This window comes from Pavona decussata, unplaced genomic scaffold (assembly GCF_977016875.1).
Source record: "Pavona decussata unplaced genomic scaffold, jaPavDecu1.1 SCAFFOLD_87, whole genome shotgun sequence".
Taxonomy (NCBI): Eukaryota; Metazoa; Cnidaria; class Anthozoa; order Scleractinia; family Agariciidae; genus Pavona; species Pavona decussata.
The window spans coordinates 4,612,501-4,635,680 of NW_028145504.1; the positions used below are offsets into that span (position 1 = coordinate 4,612,501).

The 23,180-nt window shown below is 38.0% G+C and overlaps 1 pseudogene across 1 annotated transcript; it reads right to left on the bottom strand.

The window, feature by feature from the left end:
- Positions 1–3,296: 3,296 nt before the first annotated feature.
- LOC146474927 (uncharacterized) lies at positions 3,297–16,162 on the bottom strand (annotated as a pseudogene). Its single transcript, XR_014866132.1, has 10 exons — positions 15,967–16,162; positions 15,611–15,730; positions 15,330–15,444; positions 15,121–15,244; positions 14,753–14,805; positions 14,103–14,153; positions 13,750–13,840; positions 13,207–13,300; positions 4,046–4,176; positions 3,297–3,580 (listed from the first exon to the last, which is right to left on the bottom strand). The product of XR_014866132.1 is annotated as an uncharacterized LOC146474927 (transcript).
- Positions 16,163–23,180: the final 7,018 nt, after the last annotated feature.

The following is a 23,180-nucleotide window of genomic DNA, read 5'->3' on the forward strand; positions in this document are numbered from 1 at the left end:
ATTTGTGAAGCTGCCATGTGTTTATCATTCAGCTGTTTACCACGCAACAGAGTATCCTTGTCTTCTAGTGAAAGACCCGAACCAGGAATCCATATTAGATTGATATGCGGCTGGGGGTTGTTGATGATTGTTAAATCAATACAGACTTTTGGAGGTTGAATTGACTGACCAGGAGCTGATAGATTAGGTGGAGAGGTGAGTGCGAAGCCTAACAGGGGCAGTTGTGAGGAAGGTCCAGGAGCTGGCTTATGAGATTGAGAGGTCAATTTGGGGGACTGAAATGCTTGTGAGTTGTCTTGTGGACTTGAATTAGACAGTTGCGAGTTACATTCAGGAACAGACTGAGATGAATTTAAGGTGTCAGTACGAACTGACTGAGGCAGTTGAGAGGTACGTCCAGGAGTTGACTGGGGCAGTTGAGAGGTGTGTTCAGGAGTTGACTGAGGCAGTTTAGAGGTGTGTTCAGGAATTGACTGAGGCCGTTGAGAGGTGTGCCCAGAAGCAGACTCAGAAGGTTGTCAAGTGTCCCTGAGAGTTGATTGAAGAAACTGTGAGGTGCAGTTGGTAGCCTATTGAGGCAGCTGAGATGGGTATGCTGAGAAAGGAGGTTGGGTGGACTGTCTAGTGGCTGTTGCTGTAGGAGGATTTTCTGTTTTGGTGCTGGCTGTGTTACGCTTCATGTTAGAGACATCTGAAACTGGCACATGAACCTGATACATTCTTCGCTTTACAGCTGCGTGTTTGCCAACTCTTTTGGAGAAGGGGTGTTTCTTTCGACCATATTTTGCTATTTTAACATCAAGGATATTAGCTTTTTTCTCAGGGGGAGTATCTTTACATAGATTTGCTGTTTTCCTCTTCCTGGACTTTTCGGGTGATTCAATAATGAGGTGAATGCCTGCTTGCTTAGGGGCTGAGTTCTTTGCCTTTTGCAGGACCGCAGCAAGATCTTCTGCCGAACATTAAGAACATTATGACATCTAAGGCGGAGAGCTGACTTTCCATGCGCTGATCTTGGGGCAACTGGCTTAGAATAAACTTGATTGTTTTTGTTGTTGAAAAGTGTTTTTATTTGCGTTCACGTGCTATTATATTTACAATACTGAACACTACTAACATTACTTTACAATACTCACAATATAAAATAAAAGTGATATTGTACAAACACAAACCAAAACCCTATATCAAGCCCCCCCTCTTTTCACCCACACACACGAACGCACACAGAGGCCAAACAGCATACTAACAAAAATAGTGTAAAATTTCCATATTAAAGAACAAAAAGTTTGCGATGACAGTTTACATTTAGTTCTACGTAACTCTGATTTTTTTGAAGTTTTGGCGGCCAGCTCATTGAAAAAAAGAAAAAGGTGTTTATTAAAAATGTGAGGCAAGGGGTTCCCATTTACTGTAGTGCTTTAAAACAGAATTATTTTTCCTAGCAGTAAGTAGCTCTAAATCACGTGTTGCTTTTAATTTCGCTTTGCAAACTTCAAATGACGGAAAGATTTTGTTGAGTTTACACCAATAAATAAAGAGTTTTGCTAATAAAATTAAATGGTTAATTACCATGAAATCAATATCTCTATCAAATTTACCAAAAAGGACATCAGAATAACCTTGATTGCCATTGTCTTGCTCCTGCATGACTTCCTCAACTGATGACCAAGTGAGGAAATCAGAGGCAGGTTCCTCAATGGAGTTTGATGTAGAGGGATTGGCACTGACCAGATCATCAAGAAGAAAGAGAGGATTTGTGGTGTATTTTTTTCCCAGCTGATCCCATCCTTACTGCTCTGGATAAGTTTTCTTATAGGCACACATGCTTGCATGGAAGTCAGTACCTCCTCCAGTCTGGACACTGACACTGGGGAAGTGTCTTGTCAGCCCGGTATTTTAATTCATAAATCTGCTTGCTGCGACTGCTCTTTACCTTAAATACCCCTGGTTATGACATACGAATGTGCACTGCATAGTAAAACTAGACATCTTTGACCAACAGTCACAATGCATTAAGCCTGTAACACGCGTGGCGAAGAGAGCAAGTTGCGCTGCGTTGTGTGAAAATTCAAGATCCCCGTGAATATCGTTTATCTTTCAATTTTCAATTGGTCTGATTAAATTTAATTTTCCAAACATTTATTGTTGTCTTGATTGTTGTATTTATTCGTTTTTTGTTTTCATTTGGTCGCATGAGTTGCATATTAAAGAAAGCGACCATTGTATGATCGGCTTGCGTGAGTTTAAAATTCTGAACCTTGCGCACTCAACAACTTCTAACGCCGGTATACGCAAGCTTTTTATAGCATTGTCTTTTATTTTATTCATGCATAAAGAAAATACATGATGACAGTTGAAATAATACTGTGGTCATCCCCTAGCGATAATTGCTTATAAGATTTCACCGAAACTAGTGAGCCCGTCAAGTGTTGATTGTATTGGGCTCCTCCTTACCTCTGCTGACACCATCCACAGCCTCCACAGCGTGACGGTACAAGATAGAAACATGAAGAGAAACTTTGTTGATGTCAAACTATTCACTTTGTCTCCTCTTGCTCTCTGCTTGTGTAGCCCTCAGAATAATCATGGATACATACCACATGTCCCTGCGGCAAATCATTTACCACCTTGCCATGAAGGTATGGCTTGGGTATCCAGAAAGAAGATCAGTGAAATACTTGAATCTGCCATGGTGGTGTCTCCTTCTGCACAAGTGTGATCTTCTTCTCTGTGCTGTCTGGTATGTATATACATCCCCAATATGTATCCTACTCACTGGTTTAGAAAGTCCTATACTCCTTACAGCCATCTGGGAGTCTGAAAAAAGACATTTAATTAGATGAGCTACTGGACTAGTTAAAATCAAACACTGATTTGAAGTACATGTAAACTATTACAATTATTAATAGTACATGTAAGAATGGCACAAAACTTTAGAGACCTATTTGTAGTGAGACCACTTCACTAGGCCATCATTGTTTGACTCCTCGGGTAAAAGAGAAAATTTGTCAATGCCACAATCTTCACACATTCTCTCTATACGTTTCAGATTGTGGTAGTATTTTTCCTCTTCTTTTGCACAAATAGTCATCTCAACTGCCTCGTTCACAGATCTTGGAACTGACAGCAACTGGTTCTCATCTGCTGCCAAAGACTTCCTAAACTTCATGCAGTCCATAAAAAACGATTTTGGTTTCCACATGGTTACGGCACAAGCATGACCTCTGATCTCACTCTCTGGCTTGCTCCATGTAAAAAGGCTTGAGATTTCCAAACTTTCTTTGTTTGATTTTTAGCTATGGATGGAGGTTGCAAAATTCTAAATATGCCTCAGTCTGTGTCTTCTCAAGCACATGGTGGGCGTGGCGAATATATTCCTTTTTACCAACTCGCTTTTTTAACATGTCCTTTTGGTCGCCTGTTGGACGGCTAGCAACAACACTCCAGAAGTCATTAACAACTCTGGCATCTTTTTTGCTCTCTGCGTTATGCCGAACTTTCCTTTTTGTGTGGATCCAGCTTGACATTTCTCCCCTTGGTATTTTTTTATCTTCGTCTAATTGCCTGATCGATGCTTTTTCTGTTAAGATTCCGGAGTTTAGACAAAGATTTTTTTGCCTTTGATTTCTTAATGTTCCCAAATGTGAGAGGTTTAAAGGCTTGAAAAGCGGCGCAATTTTCGTTGAACCCAGATTGCTTAACGTGTTGAAATCCTTCTTTAATATCTTATGCCAGCGGTTTTAAAGCCTTTGTCTTGTTTTCCTCTTCTGTCTAGATTACTTTCGCTTTTATTTGTTGTCCAAATTAAGTTTGGCAAAACATTTCGGGCATGGGTTGATACGTAGTTCATCTGTTTCTGGAATTTGTTCCCAGAAATGGAAAAAACGCCAACAAACTAACATCATCCGCATGTTTGCTTGGTCAATTGATCAGCCTTTCACAAGTACCAGCGGGGCATCTGCTGTTGTGAAGAAAGGCATGTCCTTAGTAAATTCTATGTCTTAGCTGCAAAAGTTTTCAGGTGCTGGAAGGTGAACGATGTCACCTTCCAACATCTGCAGCAGGTTGAACCACGGAATTATAGACAGATTCCACTTAAAGTCATTGACCATCATGATCTCTGCTTGTTCTGCTCCAACCCAAGCAAAGGTACCCATTGCTGGGTTACAGAACACTCTATAAAATACATTTCAGGAGAGACAAAATGAATGTTTTTCCAGCATTGGCGGGCCCGTGGATGAAAATGTTGCGGTATTTTGTTCTTCCAAGGTGAAGGGCTGCATAAACAGTCACAGAAGTATTTGAGCATAATACCATTGTTTTTTTATGAAAGTTATTGCGCATGGTAACCATTGTTCATTGCACTCCCTGGCACACTCTGCGTTGTAAGCTTCATTTAGTAACTCCACTCGAGTTTTCTTGCTCCTTGCTAGTTTTGCCTCAGCCTCTGCAAACTCCTTTGCCAATTGTAATACATCATCCACACATCTCTGACCTCTGTTGGCAATAAATTCAGCAAGATTGGTTTTACCTGTGCGATTTTGCTGAACAGCCAAATTCACCTACTCCTAATGTGAGGCTATGCCGCGAGTCTGGATAACTTGTGTGACATCGTAGATAGACATCCTTTTACGAGCCGCCTTCTTACTTATTGCGCCACCTCTAACTTGTTTACTCTTTCTTTTGCGATGACTTATGATGTTTTCAGTTCGTGGTGCACTGTCCTTGAGGTCTGGGTGGTTATCTGAAAATAGTGGTTCATGTACCTATATGTACTGTAATAAGTGCTATGGAAAGCGCCAAAGTTGACCTCGATTTCAAATTGATTGTGTAGGAAAGAAAGGAACATTTGCCCATCTGGTTTTCCTTGACAGTTTCACAGCTATATGGTAATAGTAGCCATGTTCTTGATCAGACGACCCATTGTTGTGTTGCTCAAGAGAAGCAACCCACTGTAACACTTTAGCAACAGTCGTTGTTTCAAATGCGTTAACTACACACTAAAAATTAAAGTGTTTTATTACAAATGGGAAAATGTAATATTACACCGTTGTTTAGCGTAAACTGTTACACTAAAATTACGATGTAATGTTACACCAGTTCTTGGGTAATTTTACACTGCGTTTCAGTGTAAAAAATTATGCATTTTTTTGGAAATAATAATAATACACAGTGTAAAGTGTATTTTTACACTTTCTTAAAATGTAACACAATACACTAATCTGAAGTTTACTATTACACCAATAGCAGGGTAAATTTACAGTTCTGTGAGGGTAGTTTTATTCTCGCAAAGTGTAAAATAACACAGATCGTGGTATAATTGTTTGAACATGTTATGCCAGTCTTAAAACTGTTAAATAGAACACCAAACCACTGAAGTCTGGTTGACACAAGGGGAAAAATACCTAGAAGTTCACATTGAGCTTTTTTATTGCAAAACTAACAAGAATAAGAGTAAGGAAAAAACTAATAAAAAAAACGGGCTACATTTGCAGGCTGTACAAATTCAGTGGCCTTAGGAGGGGAGGAGATGAAGTTATGATTTTATTTATTTAATACATCAATCAACAAAAATTTGACCATTTGTTTTAGCAAAGATGTCATATTGCTGATCAACTGCATGTTAAATAAATTAAGCTATTCATGAATATGGTACTTAGGCCTCACAAACTTCCTAGAAGCTTGGTCATGTATAACAGAATAAAGATCAAGAGGATGAAAGTCATATAAAGAAGCGTAATCAAGGACGCATTCAGTGTTCATGGCAGTCACTTCAAATGCCCTAAGATGTTGCACAAATCTCAGGACTTGCACTCTCTTGCATATGAAGAAAACTCTTTTGTCTGGGCGGGCAAGAAGAGACTTGATTTTCGCAAAAGTTGGCATTAACCTATCGTGACTTACAATGACAATCATTCCAGGCTGGTACTTTGTCCCATAGAAAGTCACCCACTTTACACTACAAAGATATGTCACACAAAATCAAAAAATAATTATCTAAATAATAAAGGCGTGCATTCATTCCTGATTAGGCATGTGCGCTTATTCTCACTGCTATCAATATTGCATTATCCAATTTCATTAAAAACCACATAACTGGATAATGCAATCACAGAATCGCAGCCATGCGATATCAGCCATTATACAATAATCTGATTTGGACTTAACATGGCTTCTGACTGGATTGAATGATTTATTGTACTGTATTACAGCTTCCCTGGCAGCCCTTGCCTTAGCTGCCTCCTTTTCCTTCCGGTTGCTCTTTTTGTGGGGTGTTTTATCTTTTGCAGCATTTGCTGACGAATTTTCTTTTTCTCCTGTTGCCTTTCGGTTCACCTTGGTTGCCTTTTGCTTCTTTGCTCCCGCTTGTTAAATTGCATTTAAATCGTGTTTTCGGTTGTTACTTATCGCAGCTTTTAAGCAGCAGCTTGCAGGGCTGGTGCTTAAAGGTGAAAAATTTTTTGCAGTGTTTCTGCATTTGACATTACTTTGGGATGGTTTCTTAAGAGACTTAGCGACGTTAAGCACTGTGTAACCAAAAAAGTGAACTAGTGCTGTGTTGTTTGTACGGGTATTCAATAATATAAAAAGTGACGAGTGATCAAAATACAAACCATAAGGGTTAACAAAGTATAAATGTGTATCAACACAGCTATGGCTCTACAACTTTTGCTCCCACTTATTTCCTTTTCAGTTGGCCATTGCGTGTTTTTAATGCACAAGGGTGTGAGATAATCTGAAAAGCAAATATTTCAAAATATGTTAGAGTCGTCAAGATTGAACAGGCTGATCTTGTCGGAGCCCCTAGGAAAAACCGTTGGTAACGTACATATCAGGCAATGACCAAAGTGAACTTCCCAATCATTCCATCTAAATTTTTAGATAGTAATCACTGACAGGAACATAAACCCACTCTGGTTTGGTGTTATTAACATGCAGTATATAACCGTTATTTTGTGTACATTTCTACATACATTGAAAGTCCATTTATAAATTCCTTCTTGGTTTTAAAATTCCATGATATACACCACATTTTTCTCGAACTTAAAAATATAGCACGGTTTTGACATTATTCCATTTGGAATTTTATCATTTGACTGTTTTCTACCAATAACTTATAGCGAACAATATCAAGGTCATAAAGTTAATTGAAGATGCCGATTCATGTTCAGAAGGAACTGCATTACTTTTGCAGACGATGAGAAGCCCAAAGACTACTGCAAGGCTGACACAACATAATATATTTCAAAACAATATTTCGGCTGGCCAAACCGGCCTTCTTCAGGTTTAGATGTTACTAAATTATATAAATGAAATTAGAATATTATATTATGGAGGATGTTGTAATACATAGGAGCAGCAGAAATGACGTTTGCAAGATGAAGATTAATTCTACTAATATAAAAAGAAAATGTTTCCCGTGTACAGTGTTCTTCTAGAAGTTTCTTGCAGTTAGAGAGTTCCTTGTGAAAAAGTTTGATTTTGGTGTGGCATTCCTTTGTCAGCAGGGCTAGATGTTGGCAGGTGGTGGTGAAACAAATGTTTTTCCATTGTCTATGGAACCAGAAATTATTAGAATCGAAGGCGGGTAGGCAGTACGGTAATAATCCGCGTGGGATAATGTTGTTAGCAGCGTAGGATTCATAGTTTTTGAGGTGGTGTTGGTAGCGAATAAGCTTCAGTTGGATGCGTTTGCATACGTTTACCTTGTCCTCGACCAGGGGCTGCTTGCTGTCTTCATTTTTAACCTTTCCTATCCCCTGCCCACGCAAGTTTCCCAGCTCCTCAGTTGAGAAGACCAATTGCTGATTGTTTGTTGAATTAATTCTGACGATTTAGATTTAGCAGTGTATTTGAAATCAAAAATAATATTTACAATAATAACATTACAATAATTTTATATTTGTATGATAGCATCAACAACTTTTTGTCGAGTTCATTGAGCTGCTTCCCCGAAATTTCTTCTTTTGTGTAAAAGGCGAGAAGGAGGTTCCCAACCAAGCTTGTTGTACTTATGGCTGCTTTCAGTTTTATTGGACAACACCAGACATTGTCAGCAATTTCTTACCACTTGAAAGAACATAAAAACACGTTAAGATGTAAAAAATGGTACTAATTTTCTTCCTGAAATTCCTGACATGACGAGATAGTACAATGCTATTCAATTAATGAAAATTTAGCGTATTGAAAACTCTTTCCACATCAGCACCCGCTTTCATTTTTTGCACTTAAACAACTATTTTGAGTTAATTGTAAGCTCATGCATGCAGTATTAATGTCCCCATATATGTATGTACGCTTTGAGGTCATAATTAAAATAACATTAGCTACAATAATTGGCTAGCTTTTGTTGTTGATTTTAAACAAAACATGATGAATTTATATTCACCCCCCTTTTTTCTGCCTCCTCCCTTGTCAATAACTTGCCAGTTTGGGGCTAAGCTTTCCCAGGTGCATTTATATCAACACTTGCTGTCTGATAACTGCATCACGCAGTCACATTAAGGCATATGAAACAGGCATATGACTCATAACTGCATCGTGCAGTCACATTTAGGCATATCAGAGATGCAACCATCCAACCGCCAAAGCAAGTCTTTATTAGAAATAACATCATGATAAGTTTTTGCATCATGGGAAACATCCGAGCTCCAGATGGGATTTGACCCTGTCTGCACTGAAAATAAAATTTATTCATGTGATAGAGTTTCATTGAAATCAAGAGCAGTCACTGTTCTATAATAACTGAGATGCACTCTAGTAATAAAAATAAATTGCTGTGCTGCTGTTGTTGTTGAAGGGTGCAGCACTAATATGCAAGGTAGGAGAGTGGAGCAGGGGCTAGGGCACTTAATTCTTTGCTAGAGCTACAAATGTGTTTTCCAAAGTTGTCCCTGGGACATATCACATACACGAATTGGTTTATTACTTGTCCATTGATATATTCAAATTTTTAACATGTGTGAATCGAACTTAACACTATAATGCCAGAGTGCACAACATCTCCCAATTAGAGTCCAATTCCTGAGATGCAAAGTTTGTTAATTGATCAACAGACTACGAAGATAGCTAGAAATACTGATAGTAATATTAAAGATAGATAGTCCAGGTAATATTTATATGATTGTATGATTGTAAATGTACGTGCTTCAAGTTCATCTTGTAGAGAGGAAATTGTTTCTTTAACTTCTCCTTTTCCTTGAGGCAATATTTGTTTTTGCAGTGAAACGTCTCCTCATCAGGGGATTCGGGTTCATCTGATGTTTCAGCCGCCTGGCCAAGGATGATATCTACTTAGTCTGCATCTGCATGACTTTGGACTGCAGCCTTCTTTTTTCCTGTGAAAGTATCAATTAAGATAAATTCTTGTCATAATTGTTCCTTCCATGTTTACATTTAGAATGTATCGAGCACCAGTAAATTTATCATTACTTAGTTAATTTATCATTAGCGGCAGTAGTATGCAACCCTTAGTCTCTGCCCGAGTAACTGAAAATTACCCGTTTAGCTCAAAAGAGAACTAGGTAGGGAGCATATTAGCCCTTTCCCAACTGGCCCGGCCCAACAAAAGCAAACTACTCCTCTTTCCTGGGTTCGTTAAGAGCATGTCTGGTATATTGCACACAAAACCAAAATATACATGCTCAGTAGGTTTGCAGGACACTGGAGGTACTGAAATACACATATTTTCACAGCCAAATGGTAGCCATTTATCAGTATTAGGTAACAATTGAAGAGCAATTTTAAGTGTATCTTTTCAAAATGAAAAAAAAAATACATCTGAAAAAATTTTGAATTTGCCACCATAATGGTGGCAATATATTATTGGTCAGTCTCCTGATCAGTCATGGTCTGCAATGTTTACCATCCATAAAGCACCAAAAATACTTCATAAACTATCAAAGGTTAAGAAGCATTCATTAACAAAAGGTTTAAAGCTTATGGAAGCGAAGAAAGCAAGGTTCTTTGCACAGTGCAACACCACAATGTACTTCCCTACGTGAAACAAAATGTCTAGAAGAATTCTCAGGGCTGATACAAGGTTCTTAAGACAATGCTCTCCGGCATCGTTTTTGTGTTCTGAACGACTTGAGAAGCCACTGATCAACTGTTGTGCTAGTGCCATACAGAATACAGACACAGTTCTTCTTCCCAACCAAATGACCGTCTCTTTGTCAATGATAAACATATTTCCAAGGACCAATTCGAAGATAAACCAAAGTATGTATCGGTACCACTTGTAAGATCGCCGGCTAACACTGTAATAGGAGCGAAGTTGATCAGACAGTCAACTCCTCCCATGTGGGCATTGTACGAGACAACAGCCTTCGGCTTTCCACAAGAACAACTTCTCCACCTCTTGTGTTTCTTTCCACTACATTCGGAGGATCCAGAGGGTTACAATTAGTTGAGAGAATGCTCACATCTTGCTTGTCGTACCACTTGGTAAAAACCAAGTTTCCTTTTTGCCTAACAAGCATTTCTCCCTTTCTCAGCTTGCGCATTGAACATAGTGGTTAGACCCTTCTGGTTGACACGCACCATCGCACATACATAAGCCACAGCTCATTTTTAGTTCAAGCCTAGGTGGTATGGGACCATATGTACATGTCAATTTTAAAAGCTTTGGCGTCTTACCATGAATAGAAACAAGCGTCCCTGACCATAGCTTCTTTCTGTACAGCATTCCCACTGCCATTCCTTCTTTTGCCGTTTGGTCTGTTAGTTTGAGGCTTTTCGAATTTAGAGGGTGCTATTGTTCAGCCGGCAATGGATTTCCAGCTTATCTAAGCTGCAGTAGATAGTTTGTTGCTGAACGATACACTGCCTTTAGCCTAAAAGCTTTGTAGTAGGTACATACTCTTATAAAATGCCTTGAATGTGATTACAGTGTTCGTGGTTTAAGGAATGCTCCATGATTGATTGTAATCTAACAATATATTCTTTCTTGTGGTTGTTGTACATGTTCAAGGTGCGCACGTAAGCTATACTTCTTGTAACAATAACTTTCTCTCTTGCCTATATTTTTTTCAGATCAGTCTACGTCTCAAACAATGATTACTGTCATAGGGAAATTTTCCAAAAAACATTATTTTATGGTTTTGCTAATGGTAATTTCAGCAAATCCCATCCTGAAGCCATTGATGGAAAAACAGAACACTTTCCATCAATGGTTTTAATTATGGCTTAAACCATTAATGGTTAATAGTCAGTTGGCATAAAGAGTTTCTTCACAAGATGGTTTTTACAAAAAGAGCATGGATGGTTTTGAGAGTGGTAAATTGGATAAATCCCATTCAAAAACTATTGGTGGGAATCAATACACTTAGCAGTACTGGTTTTATAGGTATAACCATCAATGGTTAACAATCCAGAAACATCATGGGTTTTACTTAAAAGACATGCTTGTTTCTTTATTTTTTTATCATGGTTCTTTCTTAAAGAGCGTTAGTGGCATTTCCTAAAGTCCCATTCTATGAAACCGTTGATGGAAAACAGTGCAATTAGCATTGATAGTTTCGTCACCAAAAGCCATCAATGGTTAATAAGTTGGAAACTTACTGAGTTTTACGTAAAATACATGTTAATCCCATCTTTATCCATGCATGTTTGTTTCTTAGAAGAGCATGACTGGTTTTAACAATCACAGAAGGAAAATGGTCAGGAAACACAAGTTTTACTCCCAATAAATCGTAATCAAGGCTTTTATTGTCTTTACCTTTCCAGGTCATATGCCCATGTATCCCTCACCATCCATAAATGGCTAAAAGACAATCTGTTACTTAAAATAAACAAACACAATGGATGCCCTTAAACGAGTTTTATTATAACATGATGCATCACACATCTTCTACACAGGAGAAGCTCTTTGAATATTCAAAGTACACGTTTAACAATGAATTTACTTTTTCCCTCAACACAGAAAAATAAGGCAGGATGGAAATTGGCCTTTTAGTAGAAATGAACGCAATGGGAAAAAACTCAGAAAACTTGCCCTGAAATCAATGTTTATATAATGCAACATTTAAACTTTCTATGTGAAAGGCATAGATTAAGGAACATACTACTTATCAGATAGCCTTAACAGTAACATTATTTTGCTCAATAAAGTGAAAAGATGCACCAAAAATAAGTCAGAAAACTTTGAGCTTTTGAACATTCTCTCTCTTGATATCTTGAAGGTTACCACCATCGACCTTTACAAACTTCACCTGCAGAAATGTCTTGGCCAGTGCCAGTGCCACGCTCTCTTTTGAAGGGAAATTGCAGGAGAGTTTAAATGTCTTTGCTGAAGAAACCAACTATTTGATCACAGCAAACAACCAGGATTATAACCTTAGCACCTTGCAGTGACAAATCTGAAAGTAATAAGGAAAGTATTATGACTGGTCTCATCTAACCCTTTTTGAATCCATGGTAAGAAAAAAGATGGAGGCTCTACATTCTACCACAACACTTATATGCCACAGGGTATATAGAAAGCTATGGTGGTGGAATAATTAATCTCCTTATTTGATGATTTAACATATACTACACGCAGGCATTTGCCCATTGCTCATATTTTTCCTAGCTATGCAACTTGCAAAATATCCACGCATATTATATGTTAAACCATCAAATAATAAGATATATGTAAAATATATCAGGCAAGAATATTACCTGTTTTGGCTATTGGGATCCAATTTGATGGTCAAGTTGTGATGGTATACAATTGTGTAGTTCAACTTTCAGTCTTGGTTTAAAATGTTTTTCAAACCAGTTTTATTTTTTATATTCCTTTGTTTCATATTTTGATAAAGGAATACAAGACAAATGGGAATAAAAATTACAAAAAGAAAACTGAACCACAACATACGTTTGTATTGTGGTAAAACTATGTTTTGGAGTTATATGACCCCAATATTCAACATTGATCAGAGTCACAGGTCCAATGAAGATTTCGTTTCTTTATATCAGACTTCTAATGCAGACATAGAAGTCTATAATGTTCAAAGCAAGAGTTGGTCTGGAGGGGTCTGCCTTAGAGTGCAGTGTTATTTAAGTCCATACCTTCACTCCTCTGTCCTTGTAGAAGGTGGATTTCTAATTCAACCTTCTTCATCGTTAGTCTGTAATACGCAGTCACAGTTTCAAAGTACTAAATGAAAATAATACTTTCCTTAGAATTCAATGAATTATACTTCATAATCTCCAGCTGTTCAGTACCTCCTGGGAGATACTGAAGGGATGCTGCTTGTGGTCAAGGGCTTAGCAGCCAACCAATGATAATGATGGTAAATTCTAACCAATATCATCATAGCTACATGTATACAGAAATAGTATGAATCTTAAATACTATAGGGTTGCTTAGTTCTGCCAACAAAAAATATCATCTCATAACTTTACATATTTAAGGCCTACATGTATATCAATTCCCGAAATTCTTGCAGCTTTAAACTATGTACTGCATAAACTAAATACATATGAATAAGATACATGTATATTGGAGATGCTCAGCGGACATGTTACATTGTATAAATGTATCAATATGGACTTAATAAAGGAAAAGTTTAAATAAATTGAGTTGCAGTGTATGTAATATTGAGAATAAAATAGTAGCTATTTGATTACCTACCTATCTTAATAAGTCACTTGAATACCTTAGCTTGTATTTGATTTGTTTATTAATTTTCAGATACTAATAATTAAAAATGACTATACAGACAAAATTATTTTGAGATATAAATTTCCTGGTTAGAAGTATTTTACTTCCAGCTGGGGCTCGTGCAAGAGTTTTTGGTGCAGGCCTTTTCCTCGATTGGCTTAGATGATGGTCTGCATGTACACTGTTTTTCGAATCCTACAAGGTTGAATCATATTAGCTTCATTAACAGCTGGTTAACCCTGGCCGGCCAGAATTATTGCAAAAAAAGTCATACTGTATTTATACTCACACTGTCATTGCATTTACACTAGCATCCTCCTCCCTTGCCCCTTCCCCCTTACCCATGTAAACCATGACAGGTTTTAAAATAGTTTTTATGGTAGCACAAGAAATTGCATGGTATTTTCATGTGAGCGACTTGAACTTGCTAAGTGTTACTTAAATGCAAAGATATTACCTTGATTGTAACACCAGCAGTGCATACATCCTCAGCTGCCAGAATGACTTCCTGTACAAATTTAAATTAAATATCAACTCCATCATCATAATAATTATTATTGGAATATTATCATGATCAATTTATATCTGTTGTGGTTCAAGTGTTGTCTTGGGGTAAAATTTTTCAAACTGTTTTGATTTTGATTTTTCTTTGTTTCAGATTATGATTACAAGGCAATGAAAAATCCTAGTCCTTTGAAAAATTTAAACCAAAACATATACATCATGAAGATGACTATGCTAAAAATGTAACTTTACTTTCTATCATTTTTTAATATTTGAAGTACGGTACAAATTTAAATGTCATTCAGAGAAAAGATACATGTGTTAAATTGTTGTTTTCAACGTACACTCCCAGACATAGTTGGTTGAGACATATCTCTATAAGGCAGCTTTTGATGTTCTTTTGCCGGTTCCCTCTCCCCCTTACAATGTTGTTAGTGTAATTGGCAGTTTGTGCATGGGATCTCCCAGACCAGCGTTGACAGGAGCAAGGGAGGAAGCAAGTGTCCCAACAATTACATATACATGTCTGAGAGTGTAGCTTTTATATGTTCACACTTTACCAATTTTACATTGTATGACAAACTACTTAATAATAATTAATACCTCTATATCAGCTTCCACTTTCTTATCCCACCTGTTTCCTTTGCTTGTCTGCCCTTTATTTGGAAAAAAGGAAAACAAATGGAGTGAAAAAACAAGGGAAGCAAATAGAATTTCTATGGGGTCGCACAACATCATGCTACTGCAAAAAATATCCGTACCTCTACCTCCTTAGCTACATTACCCCACCTTACTCCCCTTGCTAAATTCTAATAAAGCATCAAACTAGTCTTTTGTCAATAACTTAGACTTCTGGAAGTCTAGGGACTCCACTTGGAATTACAGTGACCTGTTACAAAAAATATGGATATCGCCTTGGTACAACCACAACAATTTGTTGGAGTAGATCAAGACACAAATATAGTCCTCACCGAGTGTCCCCATTGAATCATAACCACCACTTATCCCGATGAATGTTTGTGGCCCTAAAATGCAGGCAATCTCCTTCTCGGAGGGATTTAGGGTATCCAAGCATGGCTGAGATAGGTCATCATCCTTGAAAAAGTAAATTCTTCAATCTTTGTTAGCTCTGAGACATGGCAATAATTCAAGTGTAGCGCAAATTTAGAATCCAACCTACCTCGTCTGCCAAGTGACCATTTCCAGTAACTCTCAATCTTTGCAGTTCCTTATTCCTTGCCTCCCTTTCCTTTTTTTTTAACAATCCCAGCCATATCTTCCCATCTCTTCTTCACCTAACAACATTTAAGTTTTTGTAGGAATTTTCAATAATTATGAGAAAATTTTAAAAGCAATATTTGCTGTAAATAAAAATTGAAAGAGATTTATAAAAAGAAAGCTTTTTCTAAAGAAAAAACCTTGAGTTACAGTTGCATATCTTATTTTTCTACTTGACATTACCTGTTCTATATTCTTTCTTTCCCCAGGGTTTACTGCATTCACTGCATCCAACACAAAACGCCAAGCCTCTTTCTTCTTCTCCTGAGTTACAGTGTCGGAAAATTTACCATGAAGGATATACTAGAGAAAAATAAAAAAATACATCTAAGGTTTTTTCAACACATCTAGTAAGTTATTATTTACAGAAAATTATTGCCCAATTCTCTTCACTTTACTGTCAAGCTGATTTATCATTTGAATTTGCAGCTAGGTGCTAAGAAACATAAATTTCTATCAAGCATTTTTTCACGTTATAACTACTTAATGTATTATTAATGTCAACATTTAAGACACTTCTATAATAGAAATTAGCTTACTTGGTGTTTCGCATAAGCCTGAACAAGTGCCTCGCTCATGGCCTGATTGAACTGAGTACCTCTTGATTTCTTTTCTGCAGACATCTATTCAATTACATGTGTTAAATTTTAAAATTACAAAAACTTGTCAATAAAGTCATAGAATGTGTGATGATACCCAAATCATTTTGAAAAATCTCATTTCCATGAAAGTTGGTTTTTTTTTCTTTTAATTTTTTTTTCCTAAAGCGTAATCTTTTTTGGGGGTAGGGGGACGAAACTGAGAGGCGGTTCGAGCAATGTTTCAAACAAAGAAAATAAAATATAATATTTGATTTGAACAATGAACAACAACAAAAATCTTTATATATAGTAAATGTAATAATAATGTAAAAAATATAACATACCTTTAAGCGCCGCAAAACGTTTCTTGCAAACAACGGGCCACTGGCGCAAGGTTAATGGGTTGAATATGGCAAATACGCTGACAACAGGGGTAGCATCATCAAAGCGGCTGTGGCTGTTGTCCTTTAGGGCTGTTACATATTTTCTAAGAAGATTGGAAAGCAGATTTTCTGTTGCGGTGTTCAAGTTTACCCCAGAGATAGACAGGCGTTCTTCTAGGTCTGCCTTCAAGGCTGTTGGGGACTTGGAATCGGCAATTTCAGTCAGCTTCTGCAAGGTGTAATTAATGGACGGCTGGATGTGTGAAGAGTTGACTTGGCCTCGTTGGAAGTTTTTGCTCAAGTTGGAGAGAACAGGAAGAATTTTTTTTAAGGATGGCAATTGACTTGGAAGAATCTATCTTACAGACCGTATGTCACTTACGGCCGAACCTAGGTAAGCTTGTTTCCAAAGCCATGTGAATGAAACTTCCATCTCACTGGAGCCAAATTAGTTATTTAGTACTACAGTCAACTCTCCCTAAGGCGGACACCCTCGGTACCAGATTTACTGGTACCTTAGAGAGAGTTCATGTAAACTGATACCCGAACATCAAAAGTGAAACCAGTGCTTTATTACTTTAATTATGGTGTACAATGTAGTCATGACGAGCCGGCTGTGTCTCTTTTATATATTCCTTACAGAATCCAACACAGTTCATACACCCTTTGAACATTTGTGAATTAACCGTAACAAAACTTGTTTGTGTCGCTTGTTATTTGACATTACGTGGAGTCGCGGTTCATAACCCCCATTCACTATGCAAAAAACTTTGTAATGCTGCACTGTTGTTGAAGTTTTCAAGTTGTTCCAAAGGTCGTGGCCTGGATAGCAAAGCGCATAGGTAAAGAAAACAAGAAGATAACAACTTTGGTTGATCTAAATCAAGATGCGAAAAAATAAAGGAAGAATACAAGTGACTCAACTGATTCCAGTAAACGGCCGCGCAAATAAGTTGTTGTATAAATGATGGGAAAAGTGACTTTAATATTGTAAGGTCTGGTATATTTTATTAAAACCACTGTTATCAGATTGCGCTAATTTTTCTGAATTTTGGACCTGTTATAACATTTCAAAAACATCCGGTGTCCGCTTTGAGAGGTTTTTTAAACCAACATGTTGGAAAAAAGTGCCCGCTGTCCGCCTTAGAGAGAGTTCAGTTGCAGAGAAACAAGTGAAATTCGGCAGGGACTAAATTTTCTGTCTGCCTTAAAGAAGTGTCCGCCTTAGAGAGGTGTCCGCTTAGAGAGAGTTGACTGTAAAGCTGAGGAACTTGTCCAAGCTCTGTGTAGCGTTTTTGTGAAATTAACATTAAGTAACAATTGTGTTGTTCAAAATCCATAAGGTCTTTAATAAGTCTTTAAAAAGTCCTCATTTCTAAGACAAAGCTTATATACTAAAATTAAAATATTGCAAAAAGAATAGTTTTTGGATTAAATTCAAGGGATGTTAAGTTAATTGCGTACAGTTCTTTGATGAATGTTCCAGTTATCATGATATTAAAAAAACTCTCAAATTCATTTTACAGTTCATTATCTAATGAAATTGCATTAGTTATTGGAAAAAGTACACGGGCCAATGTTTTCTCCAATAAAATCTCAAATAAATTAATGCATGTTTAATAGTTTACCAATACACTCACCAAGTACAGTGAACTCTCATCTTGCGGACACCGGGCTATTACGGAAACCCCAAAAATACGGACAGCAGCTAAGCCTACAACAACAAAAATATTACAGATATTTCATGGAAATAAATTCCCAGTATTACGGACTCTTGCTATAAGGACACTAACTCGCTGTTTCGAGGGTGTCCGCAGTAAAGGGAGTTGACTGTTCTAGACTACAGGAGCCAGCTGGAGTCAACTCCCTTTATTGCGGATACCATCCGGAGGTGCCCGAAAGGCGAGAGAGTTCACTGTACTTCTTAATGTTACTGAAAGTACTGCCCACAAGCAAGGAGGGCAGTGCACAGTTTACAAATGAGTTGTATAAGTGCAACATCAGGGCTAGAGATCATCCATGAATTGAGTCCACTGTATAAAAGACCCCTGAGCTCTACACAAATATCTTATCAGATTTACTTGGTAATTTCTCAATTTAAAAACCTGCACATTTTTTTGCTTTTATGGAACAATCTTCTTTGCTTAAATGGGCGCCTTTCTCTGCTGGCCATTTTAAATACAAAAAATGTTCTGTCTAGAAAATTAACCCCTGTCCTTGTCAACAGGGAACAATCTCTGTGTCCTGTTTTCTGAATAAGCTTGAGGTAATTGCACGGCATGAATTTTTTCTGAGGTTTACCTTAATTTAGTAACCTCTTTAATTGGCCAGTAATGTTTTGGGAAGTTGAGGGAAAATGGGAATTTTCTTGTGGTATTTTTGTGATCAGTTTCTAAGAGTATTCCTAGACTTGTCAATAGCCAAAACTATACCAGCAGAACTTGTTGAGGCAAGTGCGCCTGGTGAATGTCTATTATTTCTGCTGCTGTGTTTTGAAAGGTCAAAAAATATATCACCCAGTAGCAAAAGTTAAGAAATACAGAAAAAAATATGCCATACAATGAACATCTGGACCCAGTTTTTCGAAGCCTGATTAAGCTAAATCTAGGTTAATGTCAAGTTTGATTCGACTTTAACTAACAGTCAATAGTTTTTTCCCAAGGGATTTTTGCCCGTCAGTTTTCACATAGACTCTTTTACCTTTAACTTAAATTCAGCTTTCAAAACAGATTTAACAAGCGAATTGAAAACCTTGGTTGACTTTTAAGTGGGCGTTAATCAACTTTCAAGCAACCGAGCCCTGAAGATTTGGGGTTATTTACCTTCCCCCGTAGATAGCAGTTGATTTCCTTGACACAGTCTTTCCATGTCAAGGCTTTTTCTTTTGTTGGATAAAAACTAAAATAAATTCCCTTTACCCTCCACAAAAGACCCTGTCCAGTGCTAGTTTCCCCCCCCCCTCTCCCTCCATATACACTTTGCCCAATAAGTTGATCTACTGAAAAAAACTTTGCTAACTAGAGGACAGGAAAATTTTTCCTGGATTTTGCCCTTGAGAAAAGTTCCTCAATAATTTGCCCCTTAGTTGGTCCCTCCCCTTCTCACCCCTCACTTTGCCCCCCGAAAGTGCCCTCCCTTCTCCCTCCCACCAATGCAACATTTAGACCCTCCCTCATGTCCTCACTAGCTGCCCTACCCAAACTAAAATTGGAAGACCCCTCCCATCCCCCCAGTGGCCACTGCATTTCCCAAAGTTGTCGACAACCCTCCCATTTGTAAATCAAAGGAGGCCTTGCTGATCATCTTTAGCACCATCATCCAGAAAACGGCAAGACACCTCCTTCACATCCCAAGTGAGACCTACCCTCCCTGCTGTACCCACCCAACTAGTGCCAAACAGACCTCCCTCCACCCCTTAGAAACACTTACATTCTCCTTCCCCATTTCCCCAGCCCCATTTGTCCCTTAAGTAACCCCCCCCCCCCCCAAATTGACAGGTACCTCCCCCAAACTGCAACTGTTCCCAGTACCTAAATTAAAAGGACTACCTAATATTCCCTGATCCCCAAAATTTAAAGAACCCTCTCCCATCCCCCCATTTACGGAACTCTTCCTACTTACCCCCTTAAATCCCCATCCCTGGAGCTCCGATCCATTTGTTAAAAATGTGTTAATTTGGTTAATAGTATTAATGATTTGAATTTGGTTTTTTAAAATGTTAAGTTAAACTTGGTTGGTAAAAGACATTTGCTGAAAAAGGGTCTGGATGGTCGTGGATGTAATGGTGGAAGAAGGTACGTGAGGTTACTGAAAAGGAAATGGTAGTCACGGTGTTATTTCCGGTGATTAAGATGGTATCCCTGGCGATGCCACTCCAGTGTCAGCTGATGTTGTTGATTCTGCTGCTGTTGCTGGTTTTGGGGAAGCCGGTGATGGTGGTGTTGGTGCTGATGGTGTTGGGGATGCCGGTTGTGGTAGCCTGCAGAGCAGGCGTTTTTGGGTGTAGGAACACTCATTTATTCAAACGCTCATTAGAAGGCCGCTATGTTGGGTGCGCAGCTAGTAGAGAATTGGGACTAGTGGAGGAGGGGCGTGGAAGAAAGAGAAAAAATGCCCGCCGGCAGGGCCTGTGAAATCGCTGAACACCTCCTAATTAGTTGCGCTTGACAGCTTTTCCGGAAGTTTATAAACAGCCAATAAAAGGCAAGTTTATTTTTATCAAACAAATTTGGACAGTCCCCAGCGACTTTGTTAAATCGAGGTTCCGCTGTACTACAATCAGTACTGTCAGAGAACAATGAGTAAACAACATCATCAATCTTAGGATTAAGTACTATTACTGCCTAGAATAACCTTTTGGACTAGCGGAACTAAAACAAACAAACAGAAGTTGAATTTCACTAGACAGTATATATGTTAACAGTCTCCAAATTATGAAAATTCAGGAAACTCAAAAAGGTTTATTTTTTCATGCAGATAAGCCAGGGATAGCCATGCTTGGCGTTGATCTAAAAAAATTTAAATAGCATATGGTAGCTAACTGAGGATGGCCGTGATCATAATGTCAAGTCTTTTGTAATATTTTACGGGATTAGTTATTTCTTTCGCTTTCCATTGTTACCATGTAGAGAGAAATGGGAAAGGGAAATAAAGCTATATTTCACCAAAAGTAAATTAACATGGTTTGTCACTGTTTCATACGGGTCTTGGCGATAACGATTGCATTGGATTTTACGATGGTCATGCCAGTTGTGAGAATAATACATGTAGCCAACGGATCAGGTCTTTTTCATGCAAATCCATTTCTTCTTTCTGTTTACTCTGGCGTTTCATCTTTGGTTTGTTGTGTTGTGCACCAATTGTAAATTTTATTAAATTGTGGCTAGGACATCGTGTCAGCATTTTTGAAAGGCATGCCCATATTCCCTAAGTACAGGGAATAAGCGTGATAGTTCACGTTACTGTTGAGATTTAATTGACTTCATTAGTTTTCTTTGCGTGGTTCGAAGCTAGAATATTAAATGAAATCGTATCATATTTTTTTTTCACACACAAATACACACAGGGTTCCATTTTGTTTTCCACCCATGAACTACACACTAATAACTAATATTTTTTATTTTTATTTTAACAACCTCAAATATCCCTCCAGTAAAACGTCACTTGTAATCATAAAGGCTGGTTGTAAGAAAGGTTATTGAATTAATAATTGAAAAGGTCTACCATTAATTTTTCTAAACTTTTGGTATGTTTGGTGGCGAAACATTTGCGACGACACTTTTTGCACAAGATAAACGTCAGCCTGATGGTCATGTGACCTCAGCTTCCTGCACGTGGCACGGCCTGGAAGTGTTGCGTTTGTAGCTCTCACTTGGTTTTTTAGCTTTGCGGGAAAAAAGTTTGACATCGCCAACAAGTGAAAGCGACTAGTCTCCGTCTCGCCACATGAAGGGAATGTGGTTGTGAACTTTTGGTGCTTTAAATGTGAGTAATGTGGCTAGTGGCTAGTGGCTAGTGGGCATTTGAGCAAGGTTGAAATGAGAAATTGAACTGACACTTTAAAAAACAGCGAACAGCGGTGTCATGACAAGTTTACTAAAAAAATGCATTCTAAACGAGAAATCCTAACAGATTGTTTTTTGCTTGAAACTAGATTGGTCCCTGTACGCTCTTAAATAGGTTGGTTCCCAAGGCTCGCGTCAGGCCCCTTTTCTGTCATCGTCGTTAAGCTTTAAAAATCTCGCTAACTTTCAGAGGTTTGTTCCTATGAAAACTCGAGCAGTTGCATGGTAGCTACATTTGGAACCCTAAAACTCTTCTTCCAGTGAAAGTGAAAGTGTTGAGTAAATAGATTCAGTGTTCAGGAACCATTTACGCCACGCCGTTCCAACAATATCTGATTCCGTAACTTTCAATTGCCTTATTGTGCCTTGTTTAACGTGTCTCTTCTCAAGATTTAAAAAGGAGCTGGAATTTTTTTCACCTCATTATACCATTGCTTTTGGATATGATGATTCCACCTTTGGTGCGATACTCCACTATCCTTTATTGCTCACCCTTTAGAATACTAATTTCCTCCACAATGGTATGATATGAAGGGTCGGTATTGTTCATACTGTCTAACTGTTTTTCTAACAAAATTATTTCACTTTTCCTTTTTTCTGAAACGGTGTAAGATATTGACTTCTCCCTCGCCTTTAATTTGATCATCTCCCAAAGTAAGGCTGGGTTCACCAGCTCGTCGTCCTTATACTCATCTGCAGTGTTTTGTATTGTTAATTTACTGTTCGTAACATCGTCCCATTGAAGACTTCAGCACATTGCCTTCTTCTGTCAGATATCTGCTGAGTCAGAATATGGCGCTAATTGGAGAGCCTAACTTAACGGGTTCCAGTTGTCAAGATGCTGACGATGACCTTGTAATTGTCCAACCTCGCCAGGAATCTCATTGTTTAAACTGAGAGATTCTGGAAGAAAAGTGAGGGGATTGGAAAACAAGTTAGAGAGTCTCAGTAAGTAACATATTTCAAATGAATTCTGTTTCTGTAGTGTTCCTGTTTTTGACGGCTGTTACTCTACTGCAGATAGGCTGCTTTTAAACCAAAACTCAATAATGGTTGTATGTTATATCAAATGATTACAGTTTCTGACAAAGCATGACGTAGAACAGGATAACATGTTTCCCACTGATTTACAGCTAATTTACACGGTACATACATGTATATCTAGCCTCACATGTCTGTTGATACTTTATGAAATAAATTTCTATCAGTATATTGCAATATGTTC